This window comes from Neopsephotus bourkii, unplaced genomic scaffold (genome assembly GCF_033783945.1).
Source record: "Neopsephotus bourkii isolate Nb327-2 ecotype Australia unplaced genomic scaffold, CSIRO-AGI_Nbou_v1 NB_911, whole genome shotgun sequence".
Lineage (NCBI taxonomy): Eukaryota > Metazoa > Chordata > Aves > Psittaciformes > Psittacidae > Neopsephotus > Neopsephotus bourkii.
Window position 1 is genome coordinate 1,046,875 of NW_026901405.1, and position 17,794 is coordinate 1,064,668.

A 17,794-nucleotide genomic window follows, 5' to 3' on the forward strand; every position below is an offset into this window, starting at 1 on the left:
AGTTAGCCTTTAACTGCATCAACAGATACATTTTAGAGTTTTCTCTACATGTCTTCAATTCCTCTTTCTTTTCCGTAGCATTAGGTATACTTAGAAATACATCTATTACTTACACACTGTTCTCTTATGTGTCAAACAGAATTTGTAAGTCATTTGTGTGAGCAGTACACAGTAAACCATTTTCACACAGTGTACTAAATATTAAATATACAGCATAACGTGCTAATAAAATGTTGCTAATGTAAGTAGGCCACCTAAATTAGGGGCTAAGGCAGCTCTATCATTAACTGTCTCATTTCTTCAATTGCAACTTTGGAAGGCTTTGGTAGGCAAAAAAAGAGTATAGTGCATAAATATTGGCAAAATTGCTAAGATCTAAACCCAAGGAAAAAAAAACAAATTATATTGGACCATTATAGTATTTAAGAGTAGATTAATAAATATATTATCAGATGCCACATTTGTGTGCCTTTGTAGCAATGATGAGGGAATAGCAGTATATGAATACCTTGTTAAATATTGCCATAATGCTCTTGTGAAGACTTCCCCTTGTGTGCAGATCTTTAGAATAGGTTTTTAGTGACATGTCTCATGTGTACAACTTCATCATATATGTATATGTCTTTATTAATCTAAGGCTTCAAAAGCAATATGATAGAATCATTTCCAAAGAAAAGGTAGTTAAGAAAAATTGCCTGAGATTCACAGTGACATTTCTGCTGTGCTGCTGATGTAACTTTTTCCTGCATGGTAATGACTGTATGCTGGCCTGAGGTTACTGAGGACGAGATGGCATTGTTTTACATTACTGAATGCTGGATACTTGTGTTAAAAGGTTACGTGCTTTTATGTTAGGAAGGTGATGTGCTAACTTCAGCACTATAAAAATGTCACTGTTTTTTACCCAGCAAGGACCTTCCCTCGATTTCAGCACATCAGTGGGGAAAGCTGCGTCACATCAGCACTGGGTTAGGCAGAATGATGTGTCAGAAGGAGGGAGAACGTAAAGATGAACTCAGCTGGAGGTCAGGCCTAGAAGAGCATCTCGATGGATCATCAGGGACTGGTGCAATGACTGTTTTATTTGCAGCACAGTCAAGGTTTACTTCAGCAGGGTAGCTTTATTCAGTAAAGAAAACGGGATTGTACCTTGGACTGTTTTATCCTTCACTGTAGAATTTCTGTCTGGAGCCTCCCCCAGGTTCTCCCTCTGAATCTAGCATCTTCCTAGCAGATGTGCAGAAACAGGAGAAGGTGCATGTGCCTCACAGGAATCTCATTTTCTCTCCATTGCAAGTCAGAAACAGCCAGCTCATTCAGTAGTGAATATGTGAATACAGGATCTTTATACTACTATACTTTTATTTCTGTATTTAAAATTCTACCAGGGCTCAGGGAGAGGAAGGTATTTTGGGGTTAATAAGAGATGTACATTCTTCAAAACAACCCCATCTCCAAAAAAACAAAAAAAAAAGTCCACAGCCTTATAAAATATCTGGTTTGTGTCCTAAAATAAAGCATGTATTTCATGCTCTAAAAGTCTGAGGTTTGTAGCTGAAAATGATTAAGTAAATAATTCAGAATTTGTTGTGTTTACTTGTTAATAATTAAGCAGGTTAGTCTGTGTGTTTTTTATAGACAGGGAGCTTTACTTATTTATTTTTATTTACTTGGCTCATGTTCTGATTTTTAAATTCAGAGAAGTTTCTGCCAAGGAAAAGATCATGAGAGGAAAGGCATCAAGGAGTTAAGTGTTGTACAGGAAGCAAAACCTGTAGGGACATAGTCTCTAGCGAGAATGGAGAGTTGTCAACTCTCGCTTGCCTTCTGCATTCCCCCAGATGAGTCTCTACTGCTTTGAGGGAATTAAATCTTAAAGGTGATAACGATTTTTTGGACAAAAGCACCACCTTTGATTCATACTTTGTGATGCCACTGACCAGGGATAGAGGAGTCTGTCTTTTGTTCCGAGGTGACATTTGCTTCATCTCAGTCAAAGGGAAGTTTCAGCCTTGTTCTGTTTCAGAAATAGAAAGAAAAAGAACTCAGGTAAACAGAGACACGGTGTATCTGTTTTCTTGTTGTGTGAGTTGCAGTCTGGTGAAAGGTTGTAAGCTCATGGCTGTAAAGCCTGAAATCTTTTTTGTCATTTGAGGAGGTACGGAGAGGCCAGCCACAGTGTGAGCTGCTCTCATAGGCACATTCAGATCCATCCATTGTGAGACTGCATCCTGCAGCTGGTGATAGTTTACTCCCAGGTAGATCAGCCAGGGCATCCTTGCTTTCAGTGGTAATGAACAGGCCAATAGTTTCCCAGGTTCCCCTTGCAACTTGGTAGCTGTTTCTTGAGTAAAGAACATGGATGAGCAGCAAAATAATTCTGTGTTTTCTATCCACTAATTTTTGGTGCTGTTTCCATAGTCTAGACTTGAAACAGAGAAGAGATTTGGGTTTGGATTTTGTTTTCTCCCTCCCCTGGCAGGCAATGATCCACCCCACTGCCAATCACATTCCCTCCCTGACTTAAGCAAAGTCATTGCCTATTTTTTTTCAGCATTTGAACTGCTCCTTTGGTCTTGGCAGAGTAAGATATCATTTGATATTTTCACTCACCTTTTCCAAAGGGGAATGAAAGCACAGGGTAGTGAGAAAAGTCGGTTGAAATGATTGGCATTAAAAGACAAAAGCTGCTGAAATGTGAGAGTGATCTTTGGACTGTATATTAAAAATTAAAGGTTTAAAAAGACTGTTTATGTGAGAATTAATAGCCTGATTTTGTTGACAGTTGAAGTCTTCATCTGTTACCATGGCATGTTTTAATTCTCTGTCTGCATTGGTATTTCCTTCTGAAGAAATACTCAGGCTAGTTGCTACTACTTCTAATATTAAAAATACCATTTGCTTAGAATCATGGAATGGTTTGGGTTGGAAAGGACCTTAAAGCTCACCCAGTTCCAGCCCCCTGCCATGGGCAGGGACACCTTCCACTAGAGCAGGTTGCTCCAAGCCCCTTCCAACCTGGCCTTGAACACTGCCATGGATGGGGCAGCCACAGCTTCTCTGGGCACCCTGTGCCAGCACCTCAGCACCCTCACAGGGAAGAGCTTCTGCCTAAGAGCTCATCTCAATCTCCCCTTGGGCAGGTTAAAGCCATTCCCCCTTGTCCTGTCTCTACAGGCCCTTGTCCAAAGCCCCTCTTCAGGTTCCCTGTAGCCTCTTTAGACACTGGAGCTGCTCTTCCATGTGAGATAAATATGGGCAGGTAGTACTTTTCAAATAGAATTTAGAAGTGCACGTGTACAAAGCTTCCTTTTCTGCAAAAGAGCCAGTTCATATCCAGTTCATTATCTTATACTTGCAGGCCAGGTTGAGGTCTGCATGAGGCAGTTGCCTTCAGAAATTCTCCAGAATCTGTCTTTATTGTGGAGTGTAATGCTAGTCGTTTGATTTATTCCTCTTTTCCCACCAAAGTTTGTCTCTTGAAAAAAAAACCTCTAGTTCTTAGTGGACCAAGATCCGTATCACAAAAATATTGCTACAGTCAACAGGAATTGATCTGTGGTTGTAAGTCCAAGGAAAGGTGTTGAACCAGTCACAAAACCTGACCACTCAACGTGGTCCCTCTGTTCGAGGCTGAGGGATAGGTGATGAGCCTGTGTGAGTCGATCAGTTCTGATACTAGAAGTACTGTCCTGGAAATGAGAGGACTTCAGGCTCTAACCCTGCCAGATTAGACTTCTTCATAGGCATTGAATTCACACACAAGTTTGGGTTGTCTGTTTTTACAAAGAGCGTTGCTGTGATGCATTGTCCATTTTGCTGAGGACATTCTTTACACAATGTTCATGCCAGGTTGACTGAGTCTCAAAAGAGACCAAGAGATTTGATGGTAGTCTCACAGTGAATCATTGTCTGAAATCCTTTTGGCTCCTATAGCCCTAGTGATAATCAACAGTGATTCCTTTCATCCACCTGCTACCAGAGTTTAGTTTGTGTGTATAATGGCTGCTTTTGGAAGGAACTGAACTGGACTGATGCTGATAGAATTTATCTTACTCTTTGAATTTTGTTCTTTAAATACAGAGTCTTAAAAAGAGAAGATCCTCACAGTTACCATCCTATAATATTTTTTCTGCTCACCATGAAAGCTTGATAACCCTGAGAAAAAACGTAAATAAAATTTACATGTTCTTTACATATTCTTGAAGGGAATGTATTTTTCTCGGTTTCACTTCATCTGATGATAGTTCGCTGAATAGCATTTTTTTCATTAGTAGCAAATGTCAAAAGGCCATGGAGCTTATAAGGCATTAACATAAGGAAATGAACAAGTATGTATAGTTCTTTCTTGTTTGCATTTGAACGGTGGTACAGTATGCTGTCATTACTGTATAAGCAATTGGCATAGCAGAAGAGGCCTCTTTGATTTAGGACTGTTTAAGCTATCCATTTCTGTTTTTGTGGTAGATCTCGTTCTGCTTAGATATTTAAAAAAAAACAGAATTAATAAGTGTACCTAATTTACTTCATCCTTAAAAACACATTTTTCTAGGAAATTACCATGATCTACCTCGAGCCTCTCTGAGGATTGTGATGCATTTGTGACTTTGAGGTCAGAACGCCTTTTGTGAGCCTATGCTGTGTTCACCTTTGCTTAGCATGTGAGGGTTTACTTGCAGGTGGACAAAAAGTGGTTTCCTGAGTTGCGTGCATAGTTTTTCACTTCATTTATGTCATATGGATGCATACAACAGAGTGTAATACTTGATAGGCTATGATTTGACTCATCAAGAAAGTGTTGATCCAAGTGAAACCTTTAAATGTAAACATGGAGGTTGGAATTGAAAACAAAATGAATGGCCTGTAATTTTGGATATAGTATGCTCCAGTAGCTGTCTTGGTCCAACAAACGACCACCTCAAGTGTAAAGCGTGATTAATTTTAATCAGACATAAAAACAGTTCTAAAAACTATGTGGCAGAAATGTTGCCACTGATTAAACTCAGGCATTCAAATGTTTAGAAAAGATCAAATAATGGTTGTGCAAATAAAGAACAGTAACAGTTACCGAGGCTCTTGCACTTTCTGGCAAGAATCACAACTGAAAAGGACGGCTGTGTCCAAAATTTCACATGCTGGTAGGCCACAGGATTGGAACTGAAACGTTTGACTTGGATTTAATCCTTTGCAGAGCTTGAGGATGTAATGTCTGTGCACTGTCACGGGTCTGACTGATCAGTGGGCACAAAATAGGATATACTCTCTTTCGCCTTCTGATCGATTTTTTCCATGCTTTTTCCCCACCTTGCATCAATTCCAGGCTCCACAGTGCCACTCTCGCTTGGTGGGCTCACTTAGCAGAGCCATCTCTTACTGCAGCACGTGGTTTACCAGCAAGTAAAGTGGTTTGGTTGTTAGACGAGTTAGATGTTAGGCAAACAGCACAATTTCATACCTAATAGTATCACTTAAACATATCCTTGTGCAGTACATCTAACAGCATTTAAAGGTCAAAAAACTATCCTCATTACTCAATATTTTAGGTCTTCTGTTTTGCTTTTATTCATTGTCTGCGCAGAACTGACAGACTATTCCAGACCATGGTTGTATAATGTTGGAAAGTGCTAACGGTTGCTGTCCAGCGTGTCTATTCAGGCAGCTGCAGGCCTTATGAAAGCTGGAGCCACACAGCCTTAGTTCAAATAAAACAAAACTTCCCTGAAAGCAGTGGAAGCCACCATCAAACAGACTGTGCTGCATATGCCCAGGACTGACCCACGTAGGCTGGGGGTTGCCATAGGGAAATTTCCACAAGTGCTGAAGCTGGGGCATCCTTTGGTTGTGATCATCAGAGGTTGAAAGCACCCAGAAAACAAGCAGAAGGCTGCAGATCTGAAAAGGAATTGCGAGCATGTCTCTGAGGAAGCAAGAGAAGCATCCCTGTAGTATCCAGGATCTGGAGGGAAGTCAGGCTTGGAAACACCGAGCCTGAAAGCATGCTGGTGTCACATCTTTATCTCAGAAAGGAACACTTTGTGTCCTTTCTTTCTAAATAAGTAAGTGTGCTCCAAAGATCAGTTCCTCTCTGTTATGTATGCTGTTTTTACCTGTAACCTCAGTGACTAAAGTGCCTTTGTGTTTGCCTTCAGAAACCCCTCACCAGTGAAGGATTAAAGACTACCAGTAGGTTTAGTTAACCTATTCCTGCCGTACTTGAGCTGGTATTACATTTGAACACAGGTTCTACCTGGAAGGTCAGCACTTGAGAGGGATGAAGGCATCCCACTGCCCCTGTGAAGAAGCACGAAGCCTGGGCTGGGTGTGAACACTGTAATCTAAATGAACCTCCCGTAATGGGAATTGGAAATGGTGCCCATCAGGTCCCTAAACCATATTCTGCATTGGTGGAAGGGAGTGCCCAAATTTTACTTTCAGACTTCAAAATACTCTTTCCTCAGCTGTCTGACAGCCAGTTTTGAACATTTTGGTAGTGTGAGGTATATGGTACTAAGTCCACTTTCCCTTTTTCTTTCAAAATGCAGCCTATAGAGAGGTTTTCTGAACATTTAGTCATTCTTTAGTCATTTAGAGTTGAAGGATGTGAAGACTTTATACACAGTTTTTCACTAAAAAAAGAAAATGAAGGAACCTCTTCAAAGTTTTGACCTGTTACAGTACTTTTACCTGGAACTTTTTCCACAAATGCATTTGAATGGCGCATGTAAATTGACAGATTTTGGTTGTGACACGCATTTATTTTTTATTTCTAACAGGAATGAAACTACACTTACTGGAAAAAAATGAAGTTTGGGATTGTTTTTTTTGAATCATGGAGTCTATTAATTCAGTGCTCAGCTGTGTAACTTTTCCCTCTAAAGGGTGCATATAACATGACATTTCAGATGCTAGTACATTTAGCTTATTTGTTTGTCACTTGTGTACCAAATGTGAATGTGTAGGACTTTGTTTTGCCTTCCTTCAGATAGCTATATATTTATATATATACAGCATTCCACCCACTTCCCCCACTGAACGTCTAGCTACTTGACTGTTATGAAAACTCATGGTGTTGTGTGTGCAAATCCCTAAACATAAGCATTTCTTTTCTTTACAGCACCATAAGAAAGAAGTGTTGAGAGCTGCTCTTAACCCTTTTGGAGTCCGAAGTCAAAAGGTAAAACCAAATGCCAGTTTTGGGGTTTCTGAAGGTGTTGATTGTAAGCATTTGGAAATGCTGTTTCCTTATCACATTTGAACTGAGATTTCCCACAGGAGAAAAGCAGGGGTATGGTAACACGACACAAAACATTATTAGACCTCTTTAAGAGCCTCAGCATATCTGGGCATAAATTATCCAGGTAAGTTACAAGTGGCAAACTGCGATGATCTATTTTAGTTAATATGAAAACATTGGCATTAAGAGTCAGTGGGGCTTTCACTGGAGTTTAATATTGCTAAGGATTTAATGACTTTTGTCTCACTATAACTTGACAGTTTTTATGATATATAAAGTTTTTTCAAATTACAGTAAGACAAATCCTGTAGCTCTTTTCTCAGGCAAGAGTCCCTCAATGGGAGTTTTGCCTGGGTGAGAACTGAATGAGGTCTAAATAATTAGCAATTAAAATATTCAGTTATTGTGCTACTGTATATAACAAAGCACTGGAGGTATTAAAAATTGCTAATCTCTTCCTTATTAAAATGATAACTGCTAAACATAATACAGTTTTGCATTTTCTATCATTCATTTTTGCAGTTCATTAGTAGAGGTGAAATGTTTGTGACAAATAGTCATTTGAACTTTTGAGGGATTGACTTTGTTTTCCTGACATTTTAGTTAATATTTCTGACTGTGTTGATTTGCAAGCAGAAGTGTTGGTGGAAACCACGGATTTTAGTCAGACACTAGATAACATACAGAGAGTGACTTCTGATAAACCATTTGTGAGTACTTGCAGAAGAAACCAGATGGTAAGCTACTCACCAGGAGACAGAGCTAAGCAATTTAGGTATCCAGTTTGTATGTGTTTTGGTAAGCAGCTTCTTGTAACCAGCTCCAGTAATAAGTTAAGGATTGTCCATGGAGCTCATTGGATGGATAACTTTCAGTGAGACGCTAGCGTTCAAACACTTCAGCAGCAGGTTCAGAAGCAAAGCTGGTGAAATCCTTTAGTTGTGCACCCAGCTCTGTAAAGTAGCACATGAACCATTTACTACTATGCTGTTTAGTATGGGGGACAAACTGTGCTCTCATCCTACTTCACCACACAAAAGAATAAGAAGGAATAATATGAGTCTTCTTCTTCCTTTGTCACACTGCAGCAGCAGGATGTGTAGAGAGGGAGAATGGTATTTGGTGGGTGGGAAAGCAGTGGTAAGTGAAGGTGACAACTGGTAGGGGAAGAAGGTGGATTACTGAAAGGATCTGGAGACACATGAATTTCCCAAGGGAAGGCAACTCCCTCAATTCTGTTTCTCCCATAGCCACTCCCTGGAATAGATTTTGTTACTGATTATGCCTAAAGGTTTTGTTTCTAATCTTTCTGCAGAGCCATTCTAGGCCTCGGCATTTAATTGTGCCATATGACGTTGTTGACAGTTCAGGCTGTGATTCTGCAAGGGTTTACACATATATTTCACATACAGCATTATGAGTAATCCTGTTGAAGTAGATGAGATTAATTGCAGGACATAAAGTTAAGCATGTATATTAGTCTTTGCAGTAAAAGAGGTGTAGTCTCATTTCTTTATTTTCAGTGTGGGTGGTTTTTTTTTTAAATACATAAACACATGGGGTTTTCCACCAATTTTGTGGCAAATAAAGAGGAGGTAGACGGTAACAAACGAAGCTTTTCTGCTTGTAACCAAAATCCCCAGTTTTGTCAGGTTCTCAGCTGTAAAGTCTGAGGAAGAATAGGCTGCCATCATTTTCCTTTTTACATGCACAGTTAAACCTGCAGCCAGAATGAGATGATCGTATAATTTATTACAGAGGAGTGAACAGGACAGAAATCAAACAGGAAGGCATGTGTGCTTGTGTGGACACTTGTTTATAATTTCATCAGATTGGTGCACACCTCATACATTTAGTGATAAGATATGCAAATTGTTCTGGAGCCAGCAGCAGTACTTCCACCTGAATGTCAGAACCGACAGAGATTTTTAAATCAAATCTCAACAACAACTTGTATTTTAAAGCATCTATTCCTAAAGTACAACCACCAACCACAGACAAATAAGCGCAGAATTGTTTTCCTACTTTCCTTCATGCAATCTTCCTCTCCTTTATTGTTTACATCCATGGAGAAACAGGGTTGCAATATTAGGTGTAGATTCTGGGTGTAACTATGGGTAACAGTGCAGGGAAGCACTGTGCACAAAGCACAGAAATGCACGTTGAAGGTGGGGAGACTTGCAAAATGAGATTTACCAAAGAAGGTATTTTCACATCGTATCTTCCATATCTGTGAAGGAATGGGTAGTACAGGCTCTTCTTTTCAGCTGCTTTCTCTCCCTTTGTTTTTAGTTCTATTGTGTTTGTGTCCTTAGATCAGAATGGGGTAGTAGAAGCCTGTGGATACAGTGGACTGTTTGGACAATAGCTTTTTCTTGAGATTGAGAACCAAAATTCCTCAAGGCTGTGGATGTTTAGCTGCTGGGGTTTTGATTTTGAGTGTGCATACAGTCATGGGAGGAAGGATGTCACTGAAAATACAGCTTGGGATTTAAATATTAAATGTGTTTATTTTTGGAATCCTTGCTCGGTGCCCATTACCTATAAAGTGGTAATCCTGTGTATTCTCTCCAGATTTGGTTATTCCTTCTCTTTCTGTGGATGTGTGCAAATAAATATGTCCCAACTCTTCATCTGAAGTTTTCCTAGGGCTTTTTGTGTTCTTCTTGTTGTTTCTAGTGTGTATACTCATTAACCAGAAAGACATCAAGGCTGAAAACATTTAACAAAGCCTAACAATTTAAGTATTCCTCTATCTGTGCATGAGTCTATGTGTGTGTATGGGAGAGAGCTGCAATTAGAGATTATGAAAGATTGTTACTTGGTTTTGATTACAGGCCTACTTGTGTAAATTGGCTTTCTGCATTTCTTTGTATCCCTTGGTCATTGTGTTCTAATAAATCCTGCTGTGTGACAGATTCTCATTTCTGGTCAGTTGCTTTAGTTGGTACCAGTCTCTTCCAGGTGGGATTTTACTTCCTGCATTTAAATAAGAGCAATGTTTTTGTTTTCCTGCAAAATGAGAAAATGGATTTATATGTATTTGTGATTAGAAAGATATGACCTGTCCACACAAGGTAGTAGGTCCCACAATACATGCTCATGGACCTGCTTCCCATAGCTTTCAGGATCCCCAGAAGTACTCTGTGGAAAAGGACTTCCAAAAACTCAAGGCTTACTACTTGTGTGGATTTAGGTCACTGCAGAACACTAATTCTAGGGCTTACTTTGGTGTTGTGGGTACTTAACTCCTACCCACTCAAACAGAAGCACTTCAAAATAATTAAAGTAATTGAATAATCCACACACAGAGCAAAGCCTTTCAGAGGGAAAGTGAGTTTATTGATAGAAGGAATTTGCCTTTTTTTGGCTAAATAGTTCCTTTCAGGGTCTTCTTAAATAAGCAGCATATGTTTTTGTTGGAAAATAAAAAATAAAACTGAGTCTTTGTCATTTCTGCCATGGCTGATGGGGTTTAATCATTGAGAGCTAGAAAAAATCAGATAGAATTTGTTGATGATGGCCAGGCAATAGTGTGTTGCCTCTCTGCAAAATGCGGACTGATGTAGCGCTGAGAGAAATACAGTGGGTGTTGTGGCATGTTCACCTTTAATGCACTGCTTTAAAAGAATCTGAAAGAGTTCTGGAAGAATTTCTGGAGCTTTCTGGGGCCTGCAGGGTAAAAGCACCAATGGATGGGGAGCAGCCGTGATGACTTTGATTTTTCCCTGGTTGGCTATAGGGATGCTCATGGTTTAGTCTTTCACCTGCATGGATGCACTTTAAGCATATGCTCCAGTATGAGCTCCATGGCTGCACCTATCAACATTGATACTTGCCAGTTGGCATTAGAGTTGTTTGTTTTCTGCTGTGTGGGGAATAATTGCCTATAGCTGATACCAATAACCAATTAATCTTACCAAAGCCTATATGTATATATACATATATATGCATTTGATAAATGGCGATGTTTGAATCTGTCATACTCTGTCAACATTAAGCTTAACAGTAAATCTCCGCTTCCTCACAAGTCTCGCTTAAGTGCAAACTCCAATAGAGGAAATTCAGCTTCTTTCTTATGTTGACATTACGTTGGGTGGTTTTTCTGCACTGAATTTGATTCCAGGCATGCAGCAGCATACCAGAGGGAGAGGCAATCTGCATCGCAGCCTGCGCTGCTGCTGCTCTACTTGTTATGAATGATAGCCCACTGGGCTAGTTAATCATTACTCGAACTTTTCCCTGTTCCTTTGTAGCTGATTGTTGCCCAGGGGACATGGGTTACTGGAGTCTGGCTGCCAACACAAAGTTCAGTATGTGCATGAGTGTGTGTTTAGTTTACCTGCATACATGTGCATTGTGTTGTTCAGGAGATATTCTAGTAAAACTAACCATACAAAGCCAGCATGCCTATTTTTCTCTATAAAAGTGGGAGAGGTAATGTTTTACCCTCTCTCCTTTGCCAGTTTTGAAAATGAATGTGAAAGTATTGGTCTGTAATCCACACATTGGCACAACAGCGTTTCCTCGTTCAGCACGTGAAAAGTGGAGTTTCAGGATGCTAAAATTCTGTTTCTTAGAGCACATGTCTGAATCATGTGGCCAGTGATTCGCATTAATTTGCCCGGGGCCGTGATCTGACACCTCTTCTATGACAAAGACAACGTTCCTGTCCACTGGGAGTGAAAAAATACTGACAAGGAATAGATGTCAGTGAAGTCTTTCAGATTCAGAAGGTGGTACTTCACCACCACGGGTTTTGCTCAGATTTATGTAGCTATATTGATTGCTAGGGTGGAAGCAAAGAAGAAACTTGCCTTTCGGTCATTCTGAAATTCTTCTTCATCTTAAGTGCAGAACACCTGGTAATACCTGGAGGATGTGGTGCAGATGACATTTTTGCCACGTGGGACAAAATCTGGTATTAAATTCTTTCCTCTGTGCTAGCGAGTCGCTTTACCTTCATTTGAAAGAATAAATAGCAATTTTGCTGTCCAGATGTCAATATTCAGGTGGCCAGACTGATTAAAGGGCTGATCTTTAATATCTCTGGTGTTTGTTTTGGGAAAGTTAATTTTCTTCAATGGATAGCTCAGGACAGCGAAATTTTTTGCTCCTTCTCCTGGTCAGATTTCTATTCTGTTGTGTTTTTTAAACCCATTAGGCACTTGCTTCTGTGTTTTCCCATATAAGTAGAACTGGAGTTGACAAGAGAATAACTGTAAAAGGGAGGATTAAAACCTCCATCTGGTGGTGCAACTTTTTAACACCAAAACATCATTGTGTCCTGCATAGTTCAATAGATACATTATTCACTGGGCAGTACTCTGAAATCCTTTTCCCCTTCTCTTCTTCCCTCTTTCCCTCCCTTTATTGCTCTTTTTATGCCTTTCTCTCTTTCTGTCTCCCTCACTATATCCCTATCTCCCTCTCTCTTTCCCTGTCCCCTCTTTCTATAGGTGGATGTCTGTTTTCCAGTTAGAGCTGAATCCAGCTTTGGATTGGTGAGATTGTGGTGATGATGCTGAGCACCTTCCATAGACCTTTTTCATTTTGTAAACCATCCAGTCAAAACCAGAGTATCAGAGTAACCTTACTGCATAACTTACTGTTGCCAGCAATACAGGTCATTAAAAGACCAAACCCCTCTTCCTCCAGCAGCAGCAAATGAAATAGCAGGCAATAAAATGAGGGACAGCAAGAAGTCAGCAGCAGTGTGAGCTGGACCATTTACACGGCAGCACCACATTTTAGTGCCAAGTAGAAGAGGTAGGCCATTCTGACTCCAAAAAACAGCTTTGAGGCCATATTAGCTATTCCCTTTGGTTGTTTAGAATCAAACTTGTATCATTTTTACTTATATTAATAGGACTTTGGGGATTATACAAGTCTCTGCCTTCAGAAGGCATATCTTAAGGATGGCAGAGAGAATTCAGGGAAGTAGGCAGAGGCTCTTTGGAGAGACAGGCAGCTGAAAACTTGTATTTTTTTTCTGGCAAGAAATCAATATTGAAGAAAACAGTAAAGAAGCAAAAAATGTTACTGCTGAGTCACTCATGGAGCATTTTATTTTCCTAAGGATTTTTCCTTTAATTTTGTAATAATCCGAATTACGGTCATTTGCAGGACTTTGATGGGAAACTTCTTCCTTCCTCTGAATTGTAACATCTCTACAATAATGTTTATCGGCACATTTGAATGTTCTTTATGAGATGGGATTGCCCCAAGACTCAGTATCTGTGTCTAAGAGCTCTTGTTGTAAGTTACGTTAGAACAACTTGATTGGTATGTGGCTAAAACACAACGTTCCAGTCCCACCTGCTTGGCTGGGCTATAAAAGTGAAATGAGCCAGTTCAATATAAGCTTTAAGCCTCCTTGAGATTCTGGAGGCCACCAAACTGTATGTCTCTTCAGGTCCTCCACCAAGACCAGAGACTCTCATCATTCCTTCAGAAGTCATCAAGGGAGAACGTCTTTGTCTCTGCTGGGATGTTATACTGTAGCGGGGATTCAATTCATTTAAGGGTGACTGAACCTCCCTAGGTCTTGGGAAAGCCCTGAATTTTACTGGAGCTATTTGGATATTTGAGAAATAGCTTTTCTTTGATTGTTTTGCAGTTTTAAATATACTTATCTTCCCAAGGTTCTCTGCTATAATTGTTGAATCTGAGCAGTGATTTACATGGAAGCAAGACCGTAATGGGAAAACCCTAGTTATTATCCAGACTGATGCGAGTAACAAAGCCCATCTTCCTCCCAGTCTCTTCAGAAAAGTGTTGGTGTGTGTGGGTTGTTTCCAGCGAGCTGTCTAAGGGAGGGGGGAACTGCACAGATTTTCACAGTAATGCCCACATCCATCTTTCTCTCTGGGAGATCTGCTTCCTGTAATTTGGATATCTGCCTGTGGATTTTTGAGCAGAGAGTTACATGTGTATGTACACTGAACATCAGTGGCCTGCAGGTAATCCCATTGTCTCTAGCACTGTGCTTTAGTAAAATAGGCTAACGTTCAGTTACCTAAGCTTTATGGCACTAACTCAAAGGCAGCAGCAGGTGAGAAATAACTTGAATATGCCCTCTCCTGGTGATGGCCAGTTGTATTAAGTGCTCTTTTTCATTCTCCGGTTTGATTTTCCAGAAAGTGTCCTTCAAATCATGAGTTGTTTAAATTATCCTGCTCCTCAGAGTCATTCTGTAGGATTTTAAGTCGTTAAATTAAGCTAGCTGCTGGATTTTGTATTAAAGAAGTGACACCCCCCCGCCTTAGTTCTGCTTCCTTCTTGAATACAAAACCTTGCCAATTTTCTGGGGAATATATGTGCATGTAAGTAATTTTCATCTCATAATGGACTCCGTGTTTATCTGAATATTGATGAAAATAGCAAAAGGAAGAATATACTGTCACTGTGAAAGCAGGTATCTATTCTTTCTTGTTACATAGCTATAAGAAGTTCTACATAGTGGCTGAACTTGTATTTACATGTTTAGATCAACTTTCTGAGGGTGGAAGACATCGATTAAAAATCTCACTTGTCTTTTCAAAGCCTTTTCCCTAACATCCATTAATATGGGTGTTAGGGTTAGTATGGCGTGTTGTAGGAATAATACATATAAGCCTTAAGAAAGGGACTTGAAGCTGTATGGCCAGAACATGTTCCTCTGGGTATAGCTTCCAGGATTACAAGAGTTTTATCTTTGAATAAAATCTTACTTTAGTAACTGCTATTTCAACAGTCAAATAATTGGACGTTTTTTGCAACCAAAAAACATGATTTAGCAGCAGATTTTCCCCCTTTCCTGAACAGTTTTCTAACCAGAATTTCTTTTCCTGAAGTCTTGCCAATGGGAGAAATAAGGAAGGAATGTGGACTTGTGCAGGGCGCTCACTACGGCAAGAAGGAAACTGAAAGTAATAAAAGCCCTAAGCTGTGTCTGAGCGAGCATCATGATATGTACGAAATGCAGACCTCACTTCCTACTGCTTTGGATAAATGAGCTAAGCTTTCCATTTACAGAACAGTTTCTCTATGTGTTGGCACTTCCATTTCTTACTGGAAATCAAACAGCTTTGTTTTTCAGCACTTCTCCCACCTGCAAATTTAGTCACTCATATACACACCTCTCTCCCATCCCCAAGTCCATGCATCCTAGAGAATCAAAGGTTTAGGAAGGTACAATTTTCATAGGTAGTACTAAATGGGTATAAAAAAAATTCCCATTGCATGAATTTCCTAAGGGGATAATACATGAAATCACAAAGGAAAATGCCATGGCAGAATAAGTAACAAAGTAAACTGTAAATCTGGATCTTCGTTTTAGGAAGATGCAGCTGAAGTAACAGCATTGCACAGAGGCTAAAACCAGAGCAGCTGGAGTAGAACTGGTTTTGGATCTGAGGTTTTGTTTTTGACTTCATGTTCAGTTTCCTCTACAATCTTTCTAGTTGTGGAAGATACCTACTTGTGAAATAGGAGTAAGACAAGAAATCTTCTTTCTTTTGTATTAGTTGTATTAATTGTGAACGCAGCTTTCGGTGAACTTAAAGAACATAGGAACTTCCACAGGAAGCATTCTTGGGAGTGATCCCTGAAAACAGGGAGCAAATGCTTTATTTCATTGAAATCATTTCTGTAAGAGGAAGGGCTTGGGCAACATCTGTGTGGTGGGGTTTTTCGGTTTTCCTCTTTTCTGTAATGCATTGCATTTCTTTTCTTTTTGACATAACCAGGCATTAAAATTTTCTGCTTACACAAAGCTGTCATTGTTTTAAGGCCCTTCTCCTCCCTTTGATCTTGTGTTGAAACAGGTGCCTCAGTTGCTTGGCTCTCCTGGAACAGTTTTATGGATTAAAGCATCACACGTACCCTGCACAGTGGCACTATTAACAGTGCAGAATGAAGCTGGGAGAAAAACTCATATAGGAGCTGCACACCTAGATGCAGTTAGTAGACAGAGACAGTTGCCCTCATTAAGCATAATTAAACCTAATATTGACTGTAAACTGTTACTTACCTTAAACTTCTCTGCAGACATTGTGGGAAAGGGATTAACTTTGCAGATAGGTACACTAATTACCACCTTCTTTGCATTAAAGTTACCATCAGGAAGGCCTATATTCATAAATAAAACATAGTAGGGGATGGGAGACTGAGAAATATGTAAATTCATTTGCAGAAGAAAAGACCAAATTAAAAAAAGAAAGTTGAGTGATGCTACTGGAAGCAAAATGGCACTCTAGCTAATTACCATGAAAAGTATGATAAATCATGGTCGTGTATCCTTGACTTCTGACTGATAGAGCCTGCAGAGCGCAATCTCTCATGTGTAGCTGCCTCTGACTGATTTAAACCCATACCACTGTCGGGTTTGATGGGAAAGCACAAAAGTGTGTTATTTTATTTCCTTGGGTATTGTTGCTACCTCTTTCTCCCAGAAATGACTTGCAATTATTGTAAAAATACAGTCTGATTTCTTGTCTGCAGAAGAATTGTTGTTTGATGCAATTGACAAACAAAGGCTCCGAAGCTGGTCTAGTTACGGTTTAATAGCTGCATTTTCAAATGCAATTGATCTGCTATATTGAGACAATTATAGAAATACAATAAAATGTCAAGGGAGGGGTTGCTTTTGCTTTGGTATATTTATTCTCATGGGAGATATTTTGTGTCCCACAGAAAAGATCAAAAGTCAGAAACAGTTTTATGCATGAAGTTCTGTTTGTTTTCTGGGGATTTTTAAGTGAGTCGCATCGCTCCTGTGTCCTTCAGCTTTTGGCTGTGTTTCCTCCCAAATTTCATCGTTTTCTGCACTTTACAATTCCTGCAAGGGACTGCACACACACTTCGTTGGGATTATTCAGGTGAGGGAGGCTTGGGGATGAGGCCATACCACGTGTTATTGTGTCGGTGCTCTTACTAGCTTAATCCTGTAAACACTTTACATTGGAATGCGTAAGAATGATATGATGGCTGTTTGTGGGGTATTTTCTGTTTTCCTTGTGTATCTGGCTGGAGTACTTTTTGGTTGAGTCATATCAGCATAAAAGTCTCTTCTGCTGAGCTAGCTCATGCCAGAATAATGGGAGGACAGAGTTATCCTGAGCTTCCTGAGCAGAGCATTGCCTAAGCCACAGGAATAGGAGAAGCTTGAGTACACCAGTACTTGACACCCAAGGTGGAAACTTCCCATCACAGTGGTATTCTCATTACATGGATATTTTAACAAAAAAAGTATTACTGGCTTCTGTTGAGTATTACCCTTTAACTCTTTTGGGCTTCCATCACTGGGCACACCAGAGAAGAAATCTAATATTCGAAATGCTCATAGTATAGCATTTTGCTACAAGAAGGAATGGGAAAAGTGGAGTTGCTGCTTGAACATATGCAGGTACTGCCTAGTGAGTACCTTTTTGTTTGTTTCCTTTCTCTTTTAGGTTTCTCTTTTCTTCTAGATTTACGCCTGTAATATTGATGTGATATAGAGGTAGGGATGTGTAGTTTCCAGGTATAGGTATTGCGCTTCAAGAAACAATGCTAAGTAATTAACAGTATTTTCTTGCT

The 17,794-nt window shown here is 39.8% G+C and overlaps 1 protein-coding gene across 11 annotated transcripts in view; it reads left to right on the forward strand.

Moving 5' to 3' along the window:
- The window catches only part of ZBTB20 (zinc finger and BTB domain containing 20), a 481,633-nt gene that overhangs the window by 81,117 nt on the left and 382,722 nt on the right, over positions 1-17,794 (forward strand). For 8 of the 11 annotated variants that reach the window (XM_061357688.1, XM_061357684.1, XM_061357683.1 and 5 more), the window contains one exon: positions 7,115-7,174. The exons of 1 other annotated variant lie outside the window; for it this stretch is intronic. The gene's annotated coding sequence lies outside the window, so the exon portion shown is untranslated. 2 more of the 11 variants (XM_061357695.1, XM_061357694.1) reach the window with 2 other exon arrangements.